The sequence below is a fragment of the Equus przewalskii genome, chromosome 18 (genome assembly GCF_037783145.1).
Source record: "Equus przewalskii isolate Varuska chromosome 18, EquPr2, whole genome shotgun sequence".
In the NCBI taxonomy this organism is placed as follows: Eukaryota; Metazoa; Chordata; class Mammalia; order Perissodactyla; family Equidae; genus Equus; species Equus przewalskii.
In genome coordinates this window covers 6,334,097-6,351,679 of record NC_091848.1, presented here as the reverse complement: position 1 = coordinate 6,351,679, position 17,583 = coordinate 6,334,097, and the positions used below count along the sequence as shown (strand labels likewise).

Sequence of the window (17,583 nt, the reverse complement as noted above, 5' to 3'; positions counted from 1 at the left end):
TAGAAACACAACCGATTTTTGTACATTGATTTTGTATCCTGTGACTTGACTGTATTCCTTTATTATTTCTGAAAGTGTTTTAGTGGACTCTTTAGGGTTGTCTAAATATAAAATCATTTCATCAGCAAAGAGTGACAGTTTCACTTCTTCTTTTCCAATGTGGATCCTTTTTATTTCTTTTTCTTGCCTGATTGCTCTGGCTAGGACTTCCAATGCTATGTTAAATAAGCGTGGTGACAGTGGGCATCCTTGTCTGGTTCCTATTCTTAGAGGGATAGCTTTCAGTTTTTCTCCATTGAGAATGATATTTGCTGTGGGTTTGTCATATATGGCCTTTATTATGTTGAGGTATTTTCCTTCTATACCCATTTTATTTACAGTTTTTATCATAAATGGATGCTCTATCTTGTCAAATGCTTTCTCTGCATCTATTGAGATGATCATGTGATTTTTATTCTTCATTTTGTTAATGTGGTGTATCACATTGATAGATTTGTGGATGTTGAACCGTGCCTGCATCCCAGGAATGAAACCCACTTGATCATGATGTATGATGTTTTTAATGTATTGTTGTATTTGATTTGCTAGAATTTTGTTGAGGATTTTTGCATCGATGTTCATCAGTGATAGTGGCCTGTAATTTTCTTTTTTTGTGTTGTCCTTGTCTGGTTTTGGTATCAGGATAATGTTTGCTTCATAGAAGGAGTTAGGAAGCCTCCCCTCCTCTTCAATTTTTGGAAGAGTTTGAGAAGGATAGGTAGTAAGTCTTCTTTGAATGTTTGGTAGAATTCACCAGGGAAGCCATCTGGTCTTGGACTTTTATTTTTTGGGAGGTTTTTAATTGTTGTTTCCATCTCCTTACTGGTGATCGGTCTATTCAAATTTCCTATATCTTCTTGGTCCAGTTTTGGACGGTTGTATGTTTCTAGGAATTTATCCATTTCTTCTGGATTATCCAATTTGTTGGCGTATAGCTTTTCATAGTATTCTCTTATTATCTTTTGTATTTCTGAGGTGTCCGTTGTAATCTCTCCTCTTTCATTTATGATTTTATTTATTTGAGCCTTCTCTCTTTTTTTCTTGGCGAGTCTAGCTAAGGGTTTGTCAATTTTGTTTATCTTTTCGAAGAACCAGCTCTTGGTTTCATTAATTTTTTCTATTATTTTTTTAGCTGCTATTTCATTTATTTCTGCTCTGATTTTTATTATTTCCTTCCTTCTGCTGATTTTGGGCTTTGTTTGTTGTTCTTTTTCCAGTCCCTTTAGGTGCACTTTTAGATTGTCTATTTGAGATTTTTCTTCTTTGTTGAAGTAGGCCTGAATTGCTGTAAACTTCCCTCGTACAACCACTTTTGCTGTATCCCACAGATTTTGGCATGTCGTGTTTTCATTTTCATTTGTCTCCAGGAATTTTTTGATTTCTTCTTTGATTTCTTCATTGACCCAAGCATTGTTCAGTAGCATTTTGCTCAATCTCCACATTTTTGTGGCTTTTCTTGTTTTCTTTCTGTAGTTGATTTCCAGTTTCATACCTTTGTGGTCAGAAAAGATGCATGGTATTATTTCGATCTTCTTCAATTTATTGAGATTTGTTTTGTGGCCTAATATGTGATCAATCCTGGAGAATGTTCCAGGGGCATTTGAAAAGAATGTGTATTCTGTGGATTTTGGATGGAATGTTCTGTATATATCTACTAAGTCCATCTGGTCTAATGTGTCCTTTAAGGCGAGTGTTTCCTTATTGATCTTCTGTTTGGATGATCTATCCATTGGTGTAAGTGGAGTGTTAAAGTCCCCTACTATTATTGTGTTACTGTCTATTTCTCCTCTTATGTCTGTTAATAATTGCTTTATATATTTAGGTGCTCCTATGTTCGGTGTGTAGATATTTACAAGTGTTATATTTTCTTGTTGGATTGTTCCTTTAATCATTATGTAGTGCCCGTCTTTGTCTCTTATTGCAGTTTTTGATTTAAAGCCCATCTTGTCTGATATAAGTATTGCTACCCCTGCTTTCTTTTCTTTGCCATTTGCATGGAATATCTTTTTCCATCATTTTACTTTCAGTTTGTGAGTGTCTGTAGGTCTGAAGTGTGTCTCTTGCATGCAGCATATACATGGATCTTGTTTTTTTATCCAGTTGGCCACCCTATGGCATTTGTTTGGAGCATTTAGTCCATTGACATTTAAAGTAGCTATTGATAAATATGTATTTATTGCCATTTTGTCACTTTTTCTTTTTTGGGGGTGTTTTAGTAGTTCTTCTCAGTTCCTTTCTTTGTCTCTTGCTCTCTTCACTTGTGGTTTGATGGCTATCTTTAATAATATGTTTGATTTCTTTTTGTCTTACTTTTTTTTCCTGCTTGTTATAGCTTTCTGGTTTGTGGTTACCATGAGGATCCTATTTAATATACTATGCATATAACAGTCTATATTGACTAGATAGACTCTTTAGCTTGACCTCTTTCTAACAGCTCTACTTTTTCACTCCCTTCCTCCCACATTATATGTTTTTCACATCATATATAGTCTTTTGTTTAGTGTGTGTCTATCCATTACCCTCTTATCATTGAAATAGGTAATTTTAGTACATTTGTCTTTTAACCTTCATATTATCTTCACAGGTAGTTGATCTACTGCCTTTACTATACTTTTACCTTACAAGTGATTTTATTGCCTGTTTTTTCTTGTTGTTGTTTTGGGTTTTTTTTTATAATTTTTTTCTTTTATCTCTATCTGTGGTTATTGCCTTCCCACTTAAATCCCTTCAGCACTTCTTGTAGAACTGGTTTCTTGGGGATAAACTCCTTTAATCTTTGCTTGTCTGGGAAGCTCTTTATCTCTCCTTCCATTCTGAATGACAGCCTTGATGGATAGAGTATTCTTGGTTGTAGGTTTTTTCCTTTTAGCACTTCAAATATGTCATGCCATTCTCTTATTGCCTGTAGGGTCTTGACTGAGAAGTCCACTGACAGCCTGATGGGCTTCCCTTTATATGTCACTTGTGGCCTTTCTCTTGCTGCTTTTAGGATTCTCTCTTTGTCTTTAATTTTAGACATTTTGATTATAATATGTCTTGGTGTGGGTCTCTTTGGGCTTCTCTTGTTTGGAGCTCTCTGTGCTTCCTGAACTTGGATGTCTGTTTCCTTCCTCAGGTGAGGAAAACTTTCCTCTATCATTTTGACAAATAAATTTTCTGCCCCTTTGTCTCTCTCTTCTCCTTCTAGGACCCCTATGTTCCTAGAAATAAAAATCTAGGCTCCGAATGTTAGCATGCTAGATATTGTCCCAGAGTTCCCTAACACTGTTCTCATTCTGTCTAATTATTTTTTCTCTTTTCTGTTCTGCTTGGATGATTTCCTCTAATCTTTTGTCTAGCTCGCTGATCCGTTCTTCTGCTTCCTCTTCTCTGCTGTTGAGTCCCTCTAGTGAATTTCTCATTTCAAGTATTGTATTCTTCATTTCTGATTGGTTCTTTTTTATATCTTCCGGTTCTTTGCTGATGTGCTCACTGTGTTCATCCATTCTTCTCCACATATCTGTGAGCATCCTCATTATATTTTGTTTGAATTCTTTGTCAAAGAGGTCACTAGTTTCTGTTTCACTTAGTTCTTTTTCTGGTGTTTTGTAGTCTTCCCTTGCTTGGAAAGTATTCCTTTGCCTCCTCATTATGCCTCTTTCTCTGTGCTATTTTCTTTGTACTAGGTGAGTCAGCTATGTCTCCTGATCTTGGAGAAGTGGCCTTATGTATGAGATGCCTTATGAGGTCCAGCAGTGTGCTTCCCTCTCGTCCCCAGACCATAAGAACCAGGAGTGACCCCTTTGTGGGCCACTTGTGTTCCTCTGCTGTGACAGGGTTGCTTCCACTGCAGGTACCCAGGGAGTCTGATCTTTCCTTCCCTGGCCAGCTATTTGTAAATCCGGTTTGGTGGGGCCTCAGCACTGTTGGCTACAAAGCCTATTAGCACACTCTTATTGCAATTGTCCTCTTAATTGGGTTGGTACCCAGTGTAGCTGGTTGCTAGGCTCAGGGGCTACAGTTGTGATAGGCCTGAGGCCAACAGGCTGTTGTCAGTTCTCTTAGGAGTGCAGCTGAGTGGGGCTAGCCCTTGGCATGGAGGCACTCAGTTGTTTCAGGCTTTGGAAGGTGGGGCTGATCCTTTTTATGGCTATTTGTGAAGCACAAGTCTTCTGCCACTGATAAGCCTCACACCCCCACTGGACCACATACACTGTCAACTCAGTCCTGGTCCGTGCACACTTCTCAATCCCCTGGAGCATACCCCAACACCACACTGCAGAGGCCCCCACCTCTGCCCCTATGCCCCCCACAGTTCACCTGGTCTTCACACAAGCCCTGCCCCACAGAGGCAGACACCCTTGGGTGCCTGTAGAGGATCAAGGCACTCAGTCAATGCAGGCTGAAAAGTAGTCTGAGGGCTTGCAGTTAGGTGGGGCCAGACCCTAGGGCAGCTTGCCTGTCCTGGCTGAACTGGATTAAATCTGTGCTCTAATGGGTGTGGCAGACCCCTGGGCTAACAGCCCAAGGGATGCACCTCAATGGTCCACACTGGTTCCCTTTCAGCACGCCTGGACCAGCTCAGAACAATGGCCCCTACCAATATCTCAGTCTCGGGAGAGGATCCTCCTCTCGCCAAGATGCCCCCAGGGCCCACCAGGTGAGTCTTGTTTCACCAAAGGACAGTCAGCCTTCTCTCTGGTGATTTTAGGTTGCTGCAATGAGTGAGTTTGTGCGTGGGCCCTTTAAGACCCAGATCTTTTCGGCTTTCGGCTGATAGCTTTTCTGGGGGTATCCCCACTGCAGTTAATAGCCAGCAAAGCCAGACAGTAAGACCCCCGTCTCAGTTGGGCTGAGTCTGAAGCATGGTTATAGCAGTATTGCCCCCACTCTGGACCTCACTCCTCCAGGGAGGGCTGCGTACCTTAGGGTGGCTCCTGCCTGGCCAGCTGAGAAGCTCTGCTCCTCCCAAAGGTGGCTTTTTTCCTCTCCTGTTGGAGTTACTGCGTCTTCTGCTTTCGTCAGGACTGTCCCTTATTGTGGGGGTTCTTTTTATCCAGTTTTCAGTTTTCAATCCAGGGTGATTCTTCCCAAAATTGTTGTAACCTGCTTGTGCTCGTGGGAGGAGGCAAGTTCAACGTCTGCTCACGGCGCCATCTTGACGAGATCTCGCCGGTCACCTGTTTGATATTTTTATAACGATGTGCATCAAGTTCAAGGCATTCGATGGCAGCAAATAGACTAGGTCTTAAAAGTGACAACAATAAAGAAGACCAATAAAATAATACGTTTTTCAAGAAAAGATAAAATAAAATGTGAAAGTTTAAGCTTCAACCTCACTTCCGTTTTGCATGTTACATTACAACATATGACAATGAAAAGAAAAAGTAATTCTCTTTTTTCTCTTTGTACCTGTGCTCATTTATATGCCACTTTTCAGAGTTAAGATTAAGACAACAAAAGGAAAACCAACTAAAGCAAAGAAAAATATTCATGAATCTGCTTTTAATTAAGAATTATGAGCTGATATTGTAAATAATACATTTTACAAATAAATATATTTACTTCAGTTTTATCTTATTATTGATTATCCTCAGGAAAAGATTGGGTAAAAAAAGTAAATGGGAAAAATGAGAGAGCCATAGATCTACCATGCTGCAGAGATTGAAGTGAAAGATCTGGTAAATATTTCAGTTATTTCATAATGAATAATATTTCAAGTTATTTATTCAAGCTTTTAAAAATAGGTACATATGTGAATGCTATGAAAATACTTAAAATTCTACTAAATTATTACATACTACATTTTTATTGATTAGCAACATATATATGTTTGCAAATCCTAAAGTTACAACACGAATAATTTTCACAAAATTAATACAAAAATGAGACTTGCACCCAGATCAAGAAATAGGTTGTTAGCAGAACTATGGAGATGTTGCTTGTTTCAGTCATTATCCCAGAGGGACTTCTAAGACCACACGGCCACTGAAGTGATGCTACTGAGCTCCTGCTCTGTCGTGTCTTGTTCGTCCTCTCAGCACCGTCCAAGTTGTGCTGCGTCATAGGGGCAATGATTAAAACTCACTTTTCTCAAATTTCAGGGATCAAAATAATGCATCCATTTTGTGCTTTTAAGGATATCTCCATTAGAGGTGTTTAAAGAAATAGTGTTATGATTTCCCAATTATAGTTTTCTTGAAAGTTACCTAACAGGTTGCACAAAATCAAAGAGTCAGATGTGACATTTGGGATAGATTTAATTACTTTTGGAGATTCGTGAGCTCTGATTTTCACATGGTTTTTCATACAATTTCCAGTTTAGCTTATACTTCTTAAGATTATTTTATTGTAAATTGAATAAAACAGTAGCATTTATGGGAGAACTTTACCTTTTAATGTTTACTATTACAAATATTTCACTCTTGATATCATTTTAAAACATCATAGTTTATGTAGGATACTCTCTAAGATTTCTAAACAACAACACATATTACATTTATATTTAATGAAAGATAGTGTGCTTGATGCTGGGGATACAATATCAAGCATAAAACAGTCTCTTCTTTCAAGGAAATTGCAACCAATATTAAAAAAAAAAAATTCCTAGAGATTTTCTTTTTGTATTACTCATCTTTTTTATTACATTTCTTTAATTTTCTAACCATAATGCCCGAAGAGGCAGTGTCTGGCAGATTTTGAACTTTATTATCAGAAGGTCAAGATTTGGATGTCAATGCCTCAATCTCTTCATGAGTAATGAAAATAATACCTAACTTATAAAGTTGAGGAAAAAATCAAAGGAGATGCTATCTGGAAATTTTTTAAATGACAAAAAATATGTTATGAACATCAGTTAAAATAGGCATGAACTATCATAAGTGAATGTTGAGAATAAACAAACATATAAAAGTGTCTCAAATAAATATTACCAAGGAATCTTGTAACAGCGTCATGGAAGTACTAATATGAGTGAGAGCTTGGAAGCAGCTATGATGAGATAGTATTATTTGCGTAGAAAGGACAGGAGATTTTGCAAGTCCTATGCTCTCCAAAGCTACCAGTTTTGATTCCAGAGACAGAAAAATACCATTACAAGTGGCAAAACAGTGATCACAGATGAATTTTGGAGAAACAAGGATTCCTTCTTTATGCAGATATCCTCTGCCATAGAAAAAATGAGGTAAACAACTCACTAAGTTACGTGAAAACAGATTGGTTTCTAAATAGAATTTTCCAAATTCTTCCCTAGATGTCAGTGCTGCTATTTGAAGATGACTGACTTCTTTGAATATGCAACAGTGGACGTGATTCTCTCAGACTAAAACTCAAAATTACTTTTCTCATCATTAATGAACTGCTTGAGCATTGAAATTAATGTCACCCAAGAATGGACTGAAGAAGGAAAGGTGAATACAAGAGTTCAAATCTCTACCCTAAAATCATTTCTTTTCTGTGTTCTTCCCATAAAATAGGAATATTATTGATTGATTAAAACTCCACAAGCAGAGCAACGAAATTCAGCAGTCACAATTAAGTCTATACGTTTTGCAAATGAAGATGCTGAATTACAATGGGCTAGAGGCTGTACACACTGAAGTGAATGCTTCTAGGTGACTGGGGTATTCTTTCATCCCAAATTTTCAGGAATACAGCCTGTATTTTATTCAAATTTCACCAATGATCCAACAATATTAGTATTCTAATCCATCCATGTCACTTTCATTTTCTTTAAAATTTTTGACTCTTTTGATTTGGGCTTACATTTAACCCTGAAATTTTCTTGTATATCATCTGTTGTATAAATAGTTGATTTTCAAAAAAAACCTGGAACATATAGATTTCAAAAAATTAGTTGTATAAAACATCTATATTCTCTATTCTATTACTGCAACTATTCAATAAAACATATTATTTAAGGAGAAATTCTCTTAAATAATAGAGAGACGTGTCTATACAACATTAGTTGTTCAAAGGTCAGGCTCTATCAATTACAGATTTAAAGTAGGCGTCCAAAGCAGATATATGTTCTGAACTGCACGGAGCTACTTCTTCCTGGGTCACATGCCATAAAACAAAACTACAGGCCCTGAATTTTCATTTCCAGATAGCTTTTCTTGTCTATCAATTTTCTCATTTTGCTTATATTTTTAAGCATTGTGGGTAATTATACAGCTCAGAAATATATCTTGCATTAAAATTATTCTTAATGCATATTTAACATTAAATAAGATATGAGATCTACCTTTTTAACTATTTTATTTTTATTTTCATTTGTTACGTTGGTCTATATTTTATTATTAGCAATTACTAGATTTAAAGTGATGGGTTCCCTTATTTATACATTTGCCAGACATATTGTTCCAAATTTTTTTCAGACTATGTTATGGGCTAAATTGTATTCTTCCAAGTTCATATGTTCAACTTCTAACTGCCAGTATCTCACAGTGTGACTGTATTTGGAGATAAGGCCTGTAAAGAAGCAATTAAGGTAAACGAAGTGGTATGGGCATGCCCCAATCCAGTTTGACCAATGTGCTTAGAGATCAAGAAACAGACAACACAGACCTAGGGAGGACCATATGAAGACACAGCTAGAAGGCAAGAATCTTCAAGCCAAGGAGAGAGGCCTCAGGAGAAACAAACGCCAAGTCAAGTCAGCAACATAGCAGGATAAGAAGCCCCAGACCTCTTTCCTCCACAGAGAAACTGGCTTAACAACAGTAGCTGATCTGAAAAGCCTTTATGAGAACTCCAAAAACTAGTTAAGAAGCTGTAATGCTTCAATCAAGTGCAAAGCCAAGAAAAGCCACATGGAAACAAGTGAAAGAACCTGGAAACAAGGAAAGGAAGCTGTTGCATTTTACTCAAGAGAGCCCTTACCTGAAGCTCAGTGTGACTGGAGAAAATGTGCAACTTGTGGCTTCTCTCTCAGGAGTGAAAGAAAGGAGTAGAATGTATGTCTAGTGTTCCAGCTTATTTGGAGGTTGACTTGCCTGACTTTGAGTACTGATGAGAAACTGGCATACTGTGGATTCCCACAGCCAGTGATAGCTCAGCAGCTTGTTGCAGCACCAGATACTGCAGTAGCCCAAACAGACATCAGAGAGAGGAGGAGAATATGAGTGCCTGAAAAAGAAAGCAGTAAACCTCTCTAATTGGGAAACTACAAATACAGGCCTAGAGAAAACACATCCTCAGAAACGGTTTGAGAGGCCTCTAGAATTTCTACCCAGGCTGATTGCTAAAGTTATTCCCCAGTACAAAGCCAGTCTGTAAAGCCTGGAGAGGAGTGACTGTTTTTCTCAAATGCCCAAATCTCAGTAAAAAACAAAGCATGCAAAGAAACAGAGAAATGTGGTTCAATAAAAGAAAGAAAGTAAATCTCTAGAGACTAAGTCTAAAGAAATGAAGATCTATGAATTAACTGAACAAGAAGTGAAAATGACCATCTTAAAGAAGCTCGATTAAATGAGAAATCAACAGCAAAAGGCAAACTGTTAAATTCACATATGTGTGCAAATTAAACAATACACTCTTGAACAATCAGTGGGTCTAAGAAAGCATTGCAAGGGAAATTAAAAATATCTTGAGACAAATGAAAACAAAATACAACACAACAAAACTTATGATGCAGCAGAAGCAGTACTAAGAAAGAAGTTTATAGAGATATATGCTTCATTAAAGAAGAAAGAGGGGCTGACGTTATGGCCTGGCAGTTGAGTTCAGTCCATTCTGCTTTGGCCACCTTGGTTCGGTTCCCAGGCATGGAGCTACACCACTCATCAGCAGCCTTGCTGTGGTAGCAACCCACATACCAAATAGAGAAAGACTGGCAACATATGTTAGTTCAGGGGGAATCCTTCTCAGCAGAAAAAAAAGAAGAAGAAGAAGAAGAAAGATCTCAAAACAACTTAACTTTATACCTAGAGGAGCTAACAAGAGTAGAGTAAAATATGCCCAAATTTAGCAGAAGGAAGGAAATAGTAAAGATTAGAATGAAATAAATGAAATAGAGAATAGAAAAAAAGCAACAAAACTATGAGTTGTTTTCCTGAAAAGATCAACAAAATTGATAAACCTTTAACTATACTAAAGCAAAAAGAGAGAAGACTTGGGGCGGACCTGGTGGAGCAGCAGTTAAGTTTGCACGTTTTGCTTCTGCGGCCCAGGTTTTGCTGGTTCAGATCCCAGGTGTGGACCTACACACTGCTTGTCAAGCCATGCTGTGGCAGACATCCCGCATATAAAATAGAGGAAGATGAGCACAGATGTTAGCTCCCGGACAATCTTCCTTCCCCCCAAAAAAGAGAGAGAGAGAAGATTTAAATAACAAATATCTGAAATACAAGAAGAGATTATAACTGATGCTACAGAAATAAAAAAGATTATAAGACAACACTGTGAGCAATTATATGTCAAAAAATTGGATAACCTAGAAGAAATTAATAAATTTATAGAAATATGTAACCAGCCAAGACTGAATCAAGAAAATAAAAAAATCTGAACAAACATATAACTAATACAAAGATTAAATCGGTAATCAAACTTCACAACGAAGAAAATACCCAGGACCAGATGGCTTCCTTGGACGATTCTATCAAACATTTAAAGAATTAACACCAATCCTTCTCAAAGTCATCCAAAAATTCAAAGAAGAGAGAGTACTTCCAAACTAAGTTTATGAAGCCAGCATTACCTTAATACCAAAGCAAGACAAAGTTACTATAAGAAAAGAAAATTACAAACCAACATTCCTGATGAATATTGATGGAAAAATTCTCAACAAATTGCTAGCAAACTAATTCAACAGTACATTAAGTGAATTATACACCATGACCAAATGGAATTTATTTCAGGAATGCAAGGATGTTTCAACACATGAAAACCAATGTGACACACCGCAATAACAGAATGAGGAACCAAAACCATATGATCATCACAATTCATGCAGAAAAAAGCATTTGACAAAATTCAAAACTCTTTCATAAAAAACACTCAAAAACAAAGAATAGGAGGAAATTACTTCAACATAATAAAGGTCATTTACGAAAAGTCCACAGCTAACGTTCTACTTAATGGTGAAAAACTGCAAATGTTTCCTCTAAGATCTGGAACAAGGCAAGGATACCACTCTCACCATTTTTATTCAATGTAATCTTAAAAGTCTTAGAGCAATATGGAAGAAAATGAACAAAAGGTATTCAAATTCGAAAGCAAAAAGTAAAATTATCGGTTTGTAGATTATGTAAGTAGAGAACGCTAAAGACTGCACACAGACACACACACAAACTGTTAAAACTAATAATTCAGCAAAGTTGCAAAGTAAGAAATCAAGACACAAAAATATGCTGCATTTCCATATGATAACACTGAACAATCTGCAAAGGAAATTAAGAATACAATCCTGTTTACAATAGCATCAAAAAGAATACAACACTTGGGAATAAACTTAACCAAGGAGACAAAAGACTTGAAAACTACAAAAACATTGCAGAAAGAAATTAAAGAAGACAAATAAATAGAAAGACATCCCATGTTCAGGAATTTAAAGACTTACTATGGTTAAGGTGTCAATACTACCCAGAGTGATGTATAGATTCAATGCAATCCCTATCTATATCACTATGGTATTGTTTGCAGAAATAGAAAAAATATTCTAAAATTCATATGGAATCTCAAAAGACCCTGATTAGCCAAAATAATCTTGAAAAAAGAAGAACTAAGTTGGAGGACTCACATTCCTGATTTCAAAGCCACTACAAAGCTTTGGTAATCAAAATAGTATGTACTGACACACAGGCAGACATATAGATCAATGAAATGGAATAGAAAGCTCAGATTAAAAACCCTCATATAAGAGTCAAATGATTTCAGAGAAGGATACAAAGACCACTCAATGGATAAAGAGCAGTCTTTTCAACAAATGGTGCTGGAAAAAATGGATATCCACATGCAAAAGAATAAAGTTGTTTCTTACCTTAACACTATATATAAAAATTAACTGAAAGTGGGTCAAAGACTTAAACATTAGACCTAAACTCTTAATAAGAAAACATAGGGGAAAATCTTCATGACACTGGATTTGATAATTTCTTAGATAAAACACTAAAAGCTCAGAAAATAAAATTAAAAATAGATAAATTGGACTGTACCAAAAGTTAAAACTTTTGTGTATCAAAGGGCACCACCAAGAGAGTGAAAAGACAACACACAGGAGAAAAGAATTGCAAAATGTGATTCTGATAAGATTCATATGAAAAAAATCACTGAGGATCTAAATAAACAGAGAAGCGTTCTGTGCTCATGAGTTGGAAGATATCTATTCTTCCTAACTTGATCTACAGATTCAATGCAATAAATCTATCTCAATATTCTCTTTTTTAGATATTGAAAAAAATGATTCTAATGTTTTTTGTGGAAAGGCAAAAGGCCTATAATAACCAACACAATATTGAAGAAGGATTAAGTTAGAAGACTCACTCAACAAAATGTTGTTCTTACAATAATCAATACTGTGTGGTATTGGCAAAATCATTGATACATAGATCAATGGAACAGAATAGAGAGCTTAAAAATAGAACAACACAATGTAAGCTAACTGATCTTTGAATGAAGGTGTAAAGGCAAATCAATGGAGAAAGAATAGTCTTTTCAACAAATTGTGTTGGAATAATTGAATAGCCAGATGAAGAAAGGAAGAATGGAAGGAAGCAAGCAAGGAAGGAAGAGAGGAGAAAGGGAGGAAGTGGAAAAGAAAGAAAGGGAAAGGGAAAGGGAAGGAAGGAAAATGAACTTCAACACAAACCTTATATGTTTCATAAAAATTAACCCAATAATATCATAGACCTAAATGGATAACATAAACCTATAAAAATTTTAAAACATATGATATGGAAAAATCTTATTACCTTGGGTTGATGATGAGTTTTTAGATACAACACTGAAGTCACTATCTATGAAAGAAATATTATAGGTTGAACTTTTTCAAATTAAAATCTTTTGGTCTATGAAAGACACTACTAAGAAAATTAAAAAGAATGGTCACAGACTGGGATAAAATATTTGCAAAACACACATCTGATAAAAGATTTGTGTCCATAATATACAGAGAAATTTTAGAACTCAACAATAAGAATAAAGACAACACAGTTTTAAAATGAGCCAAAATCTGAACAGACTGTTCACCAGAGAAGTTACACAGATATCAAATTACAAATGAAAGGAGTCTGAATATAATTTGTTTTTAGTTAATTGTAAATTACACATCAATGAGATAGTACTACACGCCTACTAGAATGGCAAAATTGAAGAAAAGAAACTTGATAATATTAATGGCTGGCAAGTTTGGGGAGCAACACAAGCACTCATTCATTGCTGATGAGAATGCAAAATGATGCAACCACTTTAGAACAGTCTGGATGTTTCTTACAAAGCTAAAAATAGTCTTACAATAAGGACCATGTAAGAAAACATTTGACATTTTCTACTCCAAAGTATTTCCCCAATTTCTTTGAAAACTTACATTCCCAGAAAAATCTGTACATGAGTGATTATAGCAGCTTTATTCACAATTGCCAAAAACTGGAAGGAAAAGATGCCCTTCAATAGGCGAATGGATATACAAACTATGGTACATCTAAACAGTGGGATATGACTTAGCAATTATCAGGAATGATCTCTCAAGCAAAGCCAAAACATGAGTAAGTATTAAATGCGTATTGCTAAGTGAAAGAAGCCAATTTGAAAAGGTTACATACTATATAATTCCAATTATATGACACTCTTGAAAAGGAAAAATTCTAGGGATATTTAAAGGATCAATGGTTGCCATGGATTTAAAGTGGGTATGGAAGTTGAATAAGTGAAGCACAGGAGATTTTGGGGGACCAGTGAAAAACTATTCTGTATGATGCTGTAATGATGGATACGTAACCCTACACATTTGTCAAGATCCATGATTTTTACAGACCAAAGAGCAAACTTTAATGTTTGCACACTTAAATAATTTAAGAGTTCAGATGATCCCCAGATGGAATGAAGAAAATGAAAAGAATAATCAAACTCTGTTATTAATGTATTAAACAACCTCACTAAATGGAGTGGGGAGAAAACGTGCTGATCTGAGTAACTTTGGAAATGAGTGGATTCATATGACTAAATGCAGAAAAAAATTGTACATAAGTACTGTGGTCTAGATGATAAAGTTGTTTCCCACGGGACATGTGCCTACAATTCTGATGCTACTATACATGTATACTAGAATTAGACAATCAAGTAAGTGGATGGCAGATGGTGAGTCAGGTTTTTCACTAATGGAGTGGGAGGTTATGAAAAAGTAAGCAGAGAAAACTGGACGGATCCACATATTAATGAATTAAAGTTGGAAATATCAGTATGAATTCATGTTTACTGAACATGGATACAGATGGTTAAACATAGAAATCTTTATAGATATGTATGCATAATCAGGTTAATATATAGATATATTATGCACATACTGGCTCTGTCAGCTGAACGGGCCTATAAGCAATTATACCTCAGCAGCAACAAGCGTGCATAGCTACCTAAAATCGGTCTCTGCAAGCTCTTTGGAGAAATGGCCGATTTTAGGACTGGGGCAGGAAATATACAAAATTACCTGCTCAAAAACAAAGACACTAAAATGAATATGGGTAAGAGTACATCAAAGGGACACAGGAGCCAACTGAAAGACCTCTCAGTGGCCGTAGATGGAGCAATGAATGACAAAATAAATAACGTAGTAGAGGATTATAAACCAAGGTATAAAATAAATATCCAAGGATCCATAATGTAATAAATAAAGGATGCACTATAATTAGTGTTCGGGTGGTGAACATGATGTAATGTATCCAGAATTTGAAATATGATGTACATCCGAAAAAAATAAAAATTAAAAAAAAATTAAAAAAAATAAATGGTTGAATAAAGGAACAAACAGGAGAAAAAGACGCATTTCCCTTAAAGGATTCCACGTAATTTTTGTAGATACTTTGCCCTCAAGGAGATGGGGCATAACTCACTACTCTTTGAAGGTGTGCTGCTTATAGTGGCTTTTTTCCAGTGCATACAGTATGTTATGGAAGAAAAATAACATCTTTACAGTGATGACACCTGACAACCACTATGTCAGGCAGGTGATCATGGTGAACATCAGCAGTGATTGACATCGTGTTGACAGCCAGTACCATCAACATATGATGAAAATTCCATTTTACCTCTATGGTCTACCTCCCTCAAACATATAAATCTAGTCCAACTCTGAGAAACACGATTAAAGATTTAGGCAAATTCCAATTAGGGGACTTTTTGCAAAATACTTGACCAGTACTCCTCAAAACTGCTGATGTAATCACAAGGGAAGTCTGAGAACCTCTCACAGTAGACAAGAGGAGCTGAAGGAGACATGATGAATAAATGTAATGTGGTATCCTGAGTTGGATGCTAGAAAAGAAAAAAAGACAAGATAGAAATGAGGAAATCTGAATCGTGTGGATTTTACCTAATAATAGTGCAACAATTTTGGCTTTAATGATAACAAATATGCTAATGCAAGATAGTAATAAAAGAGAAACTGGCAGTGGGGTGTGTGGGAAGTGTCTGTACCATCTTTACATGTTTTTATAAATATAAAACTGTTATATAATATAAAGTTTAAAAACATGATTTAGGGATTTTGAAATGGGTCGAATTTGAACAGTCAAAAATAAAGTAGAAAGAAATTTCAGGTGAGGATAAAAACAAGAAAAAGGAGTTGACGTGGTTAGACCAATGGCTTATACAGCTAGTACTTTGTCAGCTGGACTGTCGGTTGGCACTTGTGAAAATGCATCTAACTTTTGTTAACAAAAGCTTTTGTACAATTCATTTTGCTTTTTTGATTTTTTTGTTTGTTTAGGAGTAATAAATGTGTTGAATTAATAAAAGTGACGGAAAAACACACATTTATGGTATAAAAAGGCTCTTCAGAATCTGGCACTCGCCTAAGTTTCATCTCCTTAAATTCACTCACTTCCTACACACTGGCAAAATAGTTTTCTGAGTTTTCAATGTAGTTTTCCAAGTTTATGTCTTTTCAGATGTTGATTAATTTATCCTCCTGTTTTAAACTCAGAATAGTTATCACCTCCTCCAGGAAGACCTCCATCTCACAGTCCAAGATGCACTTTCTCTGTATTCTCGTCATTCACTCTTTTTCTATCACAAATCTTTCATACTCTACCTACATTTTAATGCGTCTCCTCCTCCCTCTTTTTACCACTAGTCTGCACTTTCCTTGGGGGCAAAAACACTATTTACTTTTATCATGAACTTCACACAGTTGTTAGCCTATACAAATATTTACAGAGGGAAGGAAGGAAATGAAAGGTGGTAGATGGGATGGAAAGGAAAAATGTAATTAGATAAAAACTGCATTTTTGTGACTTTGGGTAAAACCTAATTCAGTTTAAAAAAATCAGTCTGAAGAGTAAGATCTTACGTAGAGGTTTACTCTTTATTTCAGGCCTATAAAGGCCAGAAACCTACCCTCATATAAAAAGCCATGTGAAATGATTCTATTGTTAATTTCAAATAGAAATGCAAGGTAAGACATGAACCAGATCAGATTCTTGATATTGCTTTGACTCAGAATTCACCAAATACGGTGACAGTGAAACTCATTTTTCAAATAAGCTAAAACAAACCACATTCCAAAGATGTACTTATAACATTCAGTGTACTGGATTGAAGTTTGTCCTTCCAAAAGATATGGAGAAGTTCTAATCCTCAGTACCTGTGAATGTGACCTTATTTGGGAATAAGGTCTTTGTAAACAGAATCAAGTTAAAATAAGGTCATACTGGATTAGTGGGAGCCCTAAATCCAGTGATCAATGTCGTTATAAGAAGAGAGAAATTTGTACACAGACACACAGAGGGAAGACAGCCATGTGAGGACAGAGGCAGAAATTGGAGTGATGTAGCAACCAGCCAAGGAGAGCCAAGGCTTCTTAACAAGGATCAGAAACTAGGAAGAGGCAAGGAAGGATTCTTTCCTAGAGCCTGCAGGGAGAGCATGGCCCTGCGGACAGCTTGATTTCAGACTTCTACCCTCCTGAAGTCCGAGAGAATAAATTTCTTTTGTTTTATGTCACCATTTTCTGGTATACTTAGTTATGACAGCCTGAAAATCTGATATATTTGGTTATATATTTTCCCTATATCATGTGACATCCATATTCAATTCCTGCTTTTCTTATATCATTAATTTCACGCTTGCAAACTACGTAACTTTAAACCTGTATTGTATAAAAGTGTGTATGGATGTGTGTGTGTGTGTGTGTGTGTGTGATTCAAACATGTTCTATTTTAGATTTAGGGATCGGGAACAAAGAGCACTGTTCCCGATTTGTTTCTTATTCCTTGGTTCTTTCACATATAAGAACCATAAAAGTTTATAAACTGAATTGTTATCATTGACTCTGTGATAGTTGTTGAAATAAACAGACTTTGGACATTTGAAGAGCAAAGAAAGGGGATATTATAAGTGGAAATATTATATATT

General features: G+C 36.0%; 1 long non-coding RNA gene across 1 annotated transcript in view; it reads right to left on the bottom strand.

Moving 5' to 3' along the window:
- LOC139077086 (uncharacterized) overlaps nucleotides 1-5,189 on the bottom strand; it is a 33,661-nt gene extending 28,472 nt beyond the window's left edge. The window contains exon 1 of the long non-coding RNA XR_011529300.1: nucleotides 4,943-5,189. This is a non-coding gene — a long non-coding RNA (uncharacterized lncRNA). The remainder of the gene's footprint in view (nucleotides 1-4,942) is intronic.
- Nucleotides 5,190-17,583: the final 12,394 nt, after the last annotated feature.